Source organism: Mesoplodon densirostris, chromosome 6 (genome assembly GCF_025265405.1).
Source record: "Mesoplodon densirostris isolate mMesDen1 chromosome 6, mMesDen1 primary haplotype, whole genome shotgun sequence".
Classification (NCBI taxonomy): Eukaryota; Metazoa; Chordata; class Mammalia; order Artiodactyla; family Ziphiidae; genus Mesoplodon; species Mesoplodon densirostris.
The window spans coordinates 12,302,321-12,313,276 of NC_082666.1; the positions used below are offsets into that span (position 1 = coordinate 12,302,321).

General features: G+C 41.8%; 1 protein-coding gene across 4 annotated transcripts in view; it reads right to left on the reverse strand.

The window, feature by feature from the left end:
* RABGAP1 (RAB GTPase activating protein 1) overlaps nucleotides 1-10,314 on the reverse strand; it is a 151,507-nt gene extending 141,193 nt beyond the window's left edge. For 2 of the 4 annotated variants that reach the window (XM_060100660.1, XM_060100659.1), the window contains exon 1: nucleotides 10,232-10,303. The gene's annotated coding sequence lies outside the window, so the exon portion shown is untranslated. Of the gene's footprint in view, nucleotides 1-6,552; nucleotides 6,695-10,231 lie in introns of all 4 variants that reach the window. The other 2 variants (XM_060100657.1, XM_060100658.1) reach the window with 2 other exon arrangements.
* Between the last annotated feature and the right edge of the window lie 642 nt (nucleotides 10,315-10,956).

Genomic DNA, 10,956 nt, shown 5'->3' on the forward strand with positions numbered 1-10,956 from the left:
TAATTACAATAGAGTACAGTGCTTGGTATAATAGAGGTATGCAAATGGTGTTATGTGAATACACAGGTGGGATCTGCTACATGTGTCCCAGGTCCAAAGCAGACCCCATCTTCACACAAGCATATTCTTCCTCATATCTCCCCTAACAGTGGTTAATAACCACTGATCCAAGATAGAAATGTCCCCCCAAATCCATGACTCCTTTTCTCATTCTCCCTTGGGATTCTAATGGATTTTAGTTCCAAAACATACCCCAAATCTATTCCTTCTTTGCCATCTTTCATGTCACTGACTTAAGTATTTCATTCTCTTTCAACTTAGCTACAACATAAGTCTCCCTTCCTAGACTCTCTCTAGTCATTACCAAGGCCTCATAGTTAATTTCTAAAATTCAGATTTGATCATATATCCCACCCCTTCCTTTGACTGCTCCTGACTGAAAACAGAAAAAAATCCAAACTCTTTATAATATCATTAGTTCTTAAAAATCTGGAGCCAATCTATCATTCTAGTTTTATCTCCTTCTATCAAACCATACCAGACAACTCACCAAATATATCATGCATTGCTATGCTTTCAAGGCTTTGCTCATGCCATTTCTTAAGCTAGGAATGTGACTTCATTTCCCCCATTAGTCCTTCTTCCCCACCAGCAACCTTGGGATACAATCAAATATTCAACCTCCCCTTTTCCCTTCTGAAACATTCCTTATTTCCCTCTAGGGCTCCGAAGGCTTTTTGTTCGCTTGCTTTTTAATTTTATCACAGAATTACAGCATTTATTACACCGTAAAGTGTTATATGTCTTTTCTCCTATACTATATTGATCATTCATTCCAGAAACAATTACTTAGTATAAACCACCATGGTAAATACTGGGAATACAATGAGCACACATAGTCCCTTTGAACTACTTGTGAACAGGGATCTTAGGTTCTATTCATATTATCTTCATATCCTTGCTATGGCAGTCCTCAATAAATGTGATTGGATGAATAATACTCTCTCATCAGTGTTTAAGTGATAGAGTCTGTGTAATGTGAGATGAACAAATGACAAATATGATACACTACAAGCGTGTCTGGGATGTGGATATGAATGACAACTGGAAAAAGAGACTCAAAAAGAACTACCCTTGAGTGTGCCTGACTCTTCATCAAGTTTCTAACTGTGAAAACCAGTTAAACAACACTGAACCACAAAACATACCTTGGATTCCCTTTGTACCAAAACACTCATCACTTCCCTCCCAATCCTCATCATTTTTGTTTGCTCAACAAGTGAAAAAATGAGCACAGCTTTGGGGAATCTTAAGGAGGATACTTAAATCATCTTGCTAAGTCTAAAGAGAGAACAATACTTAGCAGTTCCTGAGTATCAATTATATATGCCCAACATGGCACTTAGAAGCTTTATATGCATTACTACTAATCTTTATATTAACCTTGCCAGAAAGGTATAAACTTCATATGACAGACAAACTGAGGCTTAGACTGGTTCAATAACTTGCTTAAGTTCACAGAGACAATTATAGAACTTGATCCAAACCCAGGTATCTAGGTGCCTATGTCCTTTTCAGGAATGCACCTCTCCTCCTTGGTGTTCCTATCACCATTCTCTCCCCGTTCCAATCCATACTCTATGTTGCTCCCAGTTATATATACCCTTCTAAAACACAGATCTGCTAAGATTACTCTCTGTTGAGAAAAAGACAAGTCAGGAAGTAGCAAGAGAGTCAAGTCTCAAAGATGCTGTAGCAGGCCAATTCTTGTGGGTTTGTAGCTCTTTAAAATTAAACCACAAAGAAGTTATTTTTTAAAATCATACAATCTTAATCTCAGCTTTTTTCTTTTTTTCTGGCTTTGAGATTTGTTTCCCTGCATTGGTTTTCATATGACCTTCTCACAGCCTATCCCTGGGAAGGGTAGGACAAATCTAACAAAACTCAGTGGAAAATCATCCCATTTTTAGAAAAATAAATTCCTTTCCACCACTGCTAATTGCTAAACAATAGATGTGTCTTTAAGTCTGACTTTGAATTTGGGGGCTGTTTCTTTGAATTATTTTAGTGAGCTAAGAACCATATTAATTTAATCCTTCTGAATAATTTCAGCTTAGCTTTAAAAACCAAAAAGAAAATATAACTTAATCATCTTGGGCCTACAGCACATAAAGGCAAGAAAAACCAGCTTATCTAATAGTCACTTTTAGGCAAATTTTAACCCATAATGCCTGTGACAATCCACTTCTTTAAACTATGAAGTGACTCTTTTTTTTTCTTTTTTTTGCGGTACGCGGGCCTCTCACTGTTGTGGCCTCTCCCATTGTGGAGCACAGGCTCCGGACGCGCAGGCCCAGCGGCCACGGCTCATGGGCCTAGCCGCTCCGCGGCATGTGGGATCCTCCCGGACCGGGGCACGAACCTGTGTCCCCTGCATCGGCAGGCAGACTCTCAACCACTGTGCCACCAGGGAAGCCCTGAAGTGACTCTTTAACTTCAATTCCAGATGAACTACAAAAGATAGCTTAACTATAGGAATATAATAACTCATAAGACAAAAGTTTTTTAATTTTTAAAAAGATTTAAAAAGTTTTAATCTTTAGGGCTTCCCTGGTGGCGTAGTAGTTGGGAGTCCGCCTGCCGATGCAGGGGACACAGGTTCGTGCCCCGGTCCGGGAAGATCCCACATGCCGCGGAGCGGCTGGGCCTGTGAGCCGTGGCCGCTGAGCCTGCGCGTCCGGAGCCTGTGCTCCGCAACGGGAGAGGCCACAGCAGTGAGAGGCCCGTGTACCACAAAAAAAAAAAAAAAAAAAAAGAAGTTTTAATCTTTAAAAACTGTGGTTAAATGTACGTAACATAAACTTTACCATTTTAGCCATTTTTAAGTGTATAGCTCTGTGGCTTTAAGTACATTCACATTGTGCAACCATCACCACCACCCACCTCTAGAAAGTTTTCATCTTCCCCAATTGAAACTCTGTACCTATTAAATTCCAACTCCTGTTCCACCAGGCAACCAACATTCTACTTTGTCTCTATGAATCTGACTACTCTAGGTACCTTACATAAGTAGTAGAATCATATGGTATTTATACTTTTATGGCTGGCTTATTTCACAAGTTCATCTATGTTGTAGCATGCGTCTGAATTTCCTTTCTTTTTAAGGTCAAATAGCATTCCATGGTATGTATATACCACCTTTTGTTTATCCATTCACTGGTCAATAAAAGTTCTAAAAACCTAATTTTAACTTTATAGGATCTTTAGGATAAAACTCACAAAATCAATACAGAAAAGTGCCTAAAGATGACAGCCAATGTTCTCAGAGTTACTTCTCACTTTCTCAAAGACTAATCAAGCTTCATTAAGACTTTTTAAAGTTAACAGTCTGGTATTACATTGAAAAACCAACTGGGATTTGAACTCCTTAGTCCTTTTTGATTTAATTTGGACAATGTTATAGTTTCAGTTTTCTCATACCTAAAATGAGGGGAACAAACCCTTTCTACTCTTTTGTGAATGAGAATATCCAGGAAAGGGGTGGGGGGCGGGACTGCCAGGTTCTTCCCAGTCCTAATCCATGATGTAAGCATAATTAGTTCCACTTTTACAAATGAAGAAACTGAGAATCAGAATCCTTAAGTATCTTACTTTTAGTCATATATTAAGTAAGTTCAAGACTTGGGATATCTATATCTTTCTGATTCCGAAGTTCACACTCTACCCGCTGTATTTTGATACTTTTAATGAAAGGTACAAAAAGTAAGAAGTGGGGATGAAATGCACAAAAAACAATTCACTTAACTCTGTGTTGATTATCTGAGTGCAATACTGCTGACACCTGAAGAAAATAAACCATATAAGTGGTTTTCCCATGTTCCTCTGGCTATTTCAGGAAACAGCACTTTAGTTTTTTGCAGAACTCTAGGTATGCTGGCTTTATGCCCCTTCAACACAATATCTCTGCAGCTAAATTTTAAAATTATTTGGATGTCATTGACCCAAGAGAAACCCACCTCTGGGAACACAGGGAGAGTTAGTAAATGTTAATGTATCGGCCAAAAAGTTCGTTCGGGTTTTTCCACAAGATGTTATGGGAAAACCTAAATTAACTTTTTTTGCCAACCCAATACTACTCATTCACAAGGTCAGATTATACTTCAAACCTCAGTAATATACATTTTTTTGTAAAAGTATCCTTTTATTTACTTTTTCTGGAATGGATTTCTAAAGCATAATATAATTTACACTAGCGCTCTATAAATATAAAAACATAAATATTTTTAAGCAATGCAGGATTTCCTAAAGACTTTTTCTGGACTTCTCTAGTGGTGCGGTGTTTAAGAATCCGCCCGCCAATGCAGGGGACACGGGTTCAATCCCTGGTCTAGGAAAATCCCACATGCCCTGGAGAAACTAAGTCCGCGTGCAACAACTACTGAGCCTGCACTCTAGAGTCTGCAAGCCACAACTACTGAAGCTCGTGAGCCCTATGGCCCGTGTGCCACAGCCCAAGTGCTGCAATTACTGAAGCCCGTGCACCTAGAGCCCGTGCTCCACAACAAGAGAAGCCACTGCAGTGAGAAGCCCGTGCACTGCAACGAAAAATAGCCCTCACTCGCCGCAATTAGAGAAAGCCTGCGCGCAGCAACAAAGACCCAACGCAGCCAAAAAAAACAAAAACAAAAAACCACTTTTCCTGCTTTCAGGAAATTAGTCAATATACTTCCTTCTCATCCACAGCAAAGAATATGTATCTATTCCGTTTAGAATACCAATCTGTCTATACTTTGATCTGAAATGTTTAAACTATGTGAATTTAATGCTAAGTAAGCAAATCATCTGATAGATAGTCAAAGCCTGAGATTAATGCAGTAAATACGGTTTCTCTTTTCCATGACCTCTGATTTTCAAGGGAATGTGTGTAGACAAACCATGAACTTTGGCAGAAGACACACAGTTTTCTGAATCTTCTGATACAAGAATGCCCTGGTCCATAGTTATACAAGGAAGGTGGGACACTTGTTAAGTGTGTTGAATAGGGGGTGGGCAACCAAAAAACATTTACTGAGCACTTTCACTCACAGCACTGGGATAGGCACCATGTAAGAAGATAAAAGAATTCACATATATTTAATTTAGTTTCACAGACTTTTTTTTTTTTACAATTTTTTTTTGGTTTTATTTATGTATTTATTTATTTTTGGCTGCGTCGGGTCTTCGCCGCTGTGCATGGGCCCCCTCCAGTCGCGGTGAGCGGGGGCCGTTCTTCGCTGCGGTGCACGGGCTTCTCACTGCGGTGGCCTCTCTCGCTGCGGAGCACAGGCTCTAGGCACACGGGCTTCAGTAGTCGCGGCACGCGGGCTCAGTAGCTGTGGTGCGCGGGCCCAGCTGCTCCGCGGCATGTGGGATCCTCCCGGACCAGGGATCAAAACCGTGTCCCCCGCATTGGCAGGCGGACTCTCAACCACTGTGCCACCAGGGAAGCCCTCACAGACGTTTTTTAAACCTATCTAAAAAGTTCTTTTCTCACAACCCAAAAGCAAAAAAATAAAGATTAAAAAAAAAAGAAGTTTCTGCTAGGGAACAATTTTTTATCTAAGAATTAGCTTTTGAGGTTAGACAGAAATCAGATTTTTCTTCAATTCACAGAGAACTCAACAGGTAACTACAATAAAGATATAACCACTTCTCTTTTGCAGGTATATCAGAGGTCTATTCATAGGAAATCATTTATCACAGCAAAAAAGATTTACATGACATGTTTCTACTCTCACCTTGCCAGAATCCATTTATCAGCATATTTAAAAGGCATGAGAGGACTTCCCTGGTGGCGTAGTGGTTAAGAATCTGCCTGCCAATGCAGGGGACAAGGGTTCGAGCCCTGGTCCGGGAAGATCCCACATGCCGTGAAGCAACTAAGCCCGTGCGCCACAACTACTAAGCCTGTGCTCTAGAGCCCACGAGCTACAACTACTGAAGCCCACGCGCCACAACTACTGAAGCCCGCCCGCCTAGAGCCCGTGCTTCACAGCAAGAGAAGCCACCGCAACGAGAAGCCCGTGCACCACAACGACAAGTAGTCCCCGCTCGCCGCAACTAGAGAAAGACCGCGCGCAGCAACGAAGACCCAATGCAGCCAAAAATAAATAAATAAAACAAATAAATTTATTTTAAAAAAAGCATGAGAGTTTATTACCCTATGGTAAAAGCATTAAAATGGTTAACTCATGGCTCTTCACAATAGTATTATACAACCGCCTAAAATTTAATCCAATTTAGCCTTGAATGCTGTCTCTTAATACCCATAATGATACTTAAAATACGTTCCCAAAGAAAGATTTTGCATATCAATTCCTTTTCCTGACACAGGGGCACCCTCAGAAGCTGGAAAACAAGATGATAACCACAGATTCCTGGTTATAAGTACCAAAGTGTAAAAATGAGGAAAAATGGGAAAAAGAAATTTTTAAAATAGTCAAATTATTGTTAAGCTTTGAGAGTTAATAACATTTTGTTAACGTTACCACAGAAACTAATTTGCTAATGTACCTTAAGAAGATGCCATATTTGGGACGTCCCTGGTGGTCCAGTGGCTAAGACCCCACGCTCACAATGCAGGGGGCCCGGGTTCGATCCCTGATCAGGGAACTAGATCCTGCATGCCGCAACTAAAAGATCCCACATGCTGCAACTAAAAGATTCCACATGTCACAACTAAGACCCGGCACAATCAAATAAATAAATAAATAAACATTTTTAAAAAAGAGAGAGAGATGCCATATTTTATTATGGAGAAAAATTTATTGCCACAAATATTAATAAATGCCAAGGAGTAGTGTTTATTACACAAAAGCTGATGCAACCTTAACTGGAGATAAGTAACAACCACGCATTAACTCCTAAGGAGTGCAAACCTCCAAATCTGGCAGCACGGCCACAAAATTAAGAAGATATATTTCTCATGTTTTACAGCCAAGGTAATATATACTATTTAATGTCAAGCATGAACTTAAGAACAAATTTAGGGCTTTATTTTTACTATTTTATGATCCTTGGAAAAAGGGATTTGGAGGAAAAGTTAGGCCTCAGAGAACTCTACTAGATAGAAAGAACAGCCTTCAGAAAGTTCTGGTGATTACCTCAGAGTACTATAGTTGCTTTGGCAAGAGGAAAACTTCCAGGCTAAATTCTATGAACTAGAGTGTTCATGACTTGCAAACTGCCATATTTGGTCAGACTTTGCACATGAAGAGACACAAGGCAGTTAGGGGCCAACAAAAGTCGTTATAATATAAGTTTAAGTGTCTATCCAGTACTGCTTTGACTTACAATTCTTCTAAAGGATAAGGATCTCAAGGTCAACACAAAACTGGAGAGGGTCGGGGGAGACCAGGTAACCATTTTATGCCAAAAGAAACAGCTGTTAAATTTGTATGTTTTATCATGGACAGCCAAATCCTTGGCCTTGGATTTTCTTTCTTTAGAATCTAACCACGGAAAATCAATAAAACAAGGCAGTTACATACAAAGCACCCAAATGTCATGCCAAACTCTGCTTTATGTACACTGGTTAAATTAGCACTTCTTTAACGCTGGAGTTCTATCTCCAAGAAAGATTATTTAACAGTTTTATATACATTCATTTCACATGCTTGAAAAGTGTGATATCTGATTATATTGACAACTACAAAGAAAACACTTGGGCAGCATATGCTAGAACCTCAGCACATCAGTATCTATAAAGACACTCAACAGTAGAACTGATATAAACTAATTGTTTTCTGAAGCCTGTACTCAAAGGTCACTTGTTAAAATAATCACTGTGAAATGGTGAGACCTTCAAAGTAGGCTTCACTTAAGCTGGAAACACTTTAGCTGGAAACATGCTCAACAAAAGATAATGACTTCTTTAAAAGAATCTGGGCTGTAAAGTTTAGCTGGAAATATACTCAGTAGTAGAAAATGACTTCTTTAAAGAATCTAGGCTATGGGACTTCCCTGGTGGCACAGTGGTTAAGAATTCGCCTGCCAATGCAGGGAACACGTGTTCATGCCCTGGTCCAGGAAGATCCCACATGCCGAGGAGCAACTAAGCCCGTGCGCCACAACTACTGAGCCTGCGCTCTAGAGCCTGAGAGCCACAACTACTGAGCCCATGTGCCACAACTACTGAAGCCCGTTCTCCCCAACAAGAGAAGCCACCGCAATGAGAAGCCTACACACTGTAACTAGAGAAAGCCCGCACACAGCAACGAAGACCCAACACAACCAAAACTAAATAAAAATAAATTTATTTTTAAAAAATAGAATGTAGGCTGTAAAGTTGAGATACGTTTACGAAAAAACATGTCCCCTCATGTAGATAATGTGAATACACTTCTTCCAATATGCAGTAGAAAAGATAGGAAACAGGTGCCTTCACTTTTACAGAGTCCCACTAGACTACATATGCAGTAGAAAAGATAGGAAACAGGTGCCTTCACTTAGAGTCCCACTAGACTATATATGCAGTAGAAAAGATAGGAAACAGGTACCTTCACTTTTACAGAGTCCCACTAGACTACCATTTTATCCAGGTTAAGCACCTGTAAACTGCTAATAAAACACTATGCCAAAATCAACTATACCTCAACAAAAATTTTTTTAAAAATAAAAAAAGTTAAAAGAAAACCCCACTATGCCAAAGAATGCCAAAATGTATATAGTTGATAGGTTAACTACCCAAATATATACCTTAATACCGATGAGCTGTTAATTAACTGTAAAATGAGTTATAAAACTGAAATGAAAAGTGTACCACAACATAGCAATAGTTCAATTTTAATTGCAAAGTTGAGTTGATAAAGCTATATGTGAATTTTAAATGTTACCAATAAATACAAATCAATCATGGATTCAAATTTCATTAATGGAAACTGAGGTCTACAAAGGAAGATTATAAAGAACTCTGCCCCTTATTTATTTTCAGTTTTTATAAGTAAATTCGAATAAAAGCCTTAAATATATATTAAAATAGCACCTATACACGCTAGAATTAAGGCCAGCAGGTCCTTCGTTTAAAAAAAAAATTGAATGTGCACTCCCTTGGCACTTAAGCTTTTTTTCAACTTTCCAAACATCAGTTTTATGTGGAAACTCAGTTCAATTTACTCTCTTTGGTTTTTTCTCTTCCTAAATAAACAAAGCAGCTGGAAACAGACACACTCGCGACTTACTACTCCAGTCACATGTATGTGAATACAGGTATTTACCTGAATGAACATATCAAATGAATTGTGAAACCCGTCTCTGGCAGGTTTTTTTTTCCACTGACAAACAAAAAAGCCAAAAGATCTCCAATTCAAGCTGGAACAAGATTTAAACTAACGGAGCACCAGCAGCATGATCACTTATCACTTATCACATAAAAGTCTGCTAGGACTTTTATTCCAAGATAAAGTATGGAGATGACTTTAAAGCAGGTGCATATGATTACAATCCGAATGTTAGAAGAGAAGGAACACCAAAGTACTACCAGGTAATGGACAGAGAACTCCTGGAAGTCTGGGGTTATCCTCGGGCTTTGTTGAACACCTAAAGCCCTGAAAGTTGCTGGGAATCAAGATACAGCAATGAGGTATCGGGGGCAGATACTTAAAGTATCTGGGGAGAGGGGAATACCGGGGACACTTCGATTGCAGGCGAGGAAAATGAGACAGAAACGTCAACACGAGACGGCAGACCGACACTAGCATAAAGCAAGCCTTTCAAATTAGGCGCAGCGCAGGAAGCTAGCCTGAGGCCGAAGCCAGCCTAAGTCACAGGTACAGGCCCAGCTGGCAATGGGGAGAAACTGAGGCGGAGGGAGCGGCCAGATTCCCAAATAGGACCTGTCCCCAGACGTGTAAGTCAAGAGACAAGCCGGCTTTGCTGGGGGCGAGAGGGACGGCCGCAAGTGAAGGACTGGGAAGACTCACACCCACCCAGACAGGGGGAACCGGTTTGGGCAGGGGCTGCCGGAGCGTTCCCGCTTGCGCATGCGTCCTCCCCCAACGGCCGCGACTCCCCCTCCCCCGCAATCACTGCTCCCCTCAGAACCCGGCTAGTCGAGGGAGCTGAGCGCAGTCACGCCTGCCCCGCTCCGCGGGATGAGAACACGGCTTGGCCTCCCGCAGGGGCCGTCGGAGGATCCCCCCGGGCTTGGTGGATGGAGGGGTGGGAGGAGGTGGTGGGGGAAACACGGCCCTACCCGACCCGCCGTCTCCTTCTCCGCGGCCCGCCGTTCGCCGTCCCGGAGGCTCCGCCGCTTGGGCCTCCCCAGCCGCCCTGCCCCCGCCCTCCCCGCCCCCTACTCACGTGAGAGAGGCTCCTTCCGCCCTTCGCCCCGCCTACTGCCCTGTCTCATAGGCCCACGGCAAAGCCGAGCGGCCCCATTGGCCCAACAACAGGCGGCGGGGGCGTACTTCCTTTCCTCGAAGACCCACCTGGGCTTTTAGCCCGCCTCCGGAGTCTGAGTCTGCGTGGAGTCTGCACTCTGGGAGCAGGATTCAACGCCGTGGTGTGTCCGTGCTTGGGCCGATAGCGGCTCTGTGCCTGCATCAGGGACTGGAAGCAGGATCGGTGGGGGTAGCAGTCTGGGTAGTACCTTTTGCGCCTGAGAGGGGTACAACCCTAAAGACACTGGTGCTAGAGCACGGAATCCCTTGCTCACCTTTAACGTTCAAATGCTGTTTCTAAAGCAGCCCTTAATGATGTAACCCAACTCACCTGCCCTTTATTGAGGGCGCAAAAAGTGCCAGGGATTGTGATAGGTAGGTTCTTTTACAGGTATGTCACTTGGCTTTACCACAAACCTTGAGAATATCATTGAGAATGATATGATTTTTTTTCTCATTTTGTAAGGGGGTCCAGCCTAAGCAACAGAATTCAGTCCAGAAGTCAAAACTTCTGACTTTGAAGTCAAGGGCGACTGGC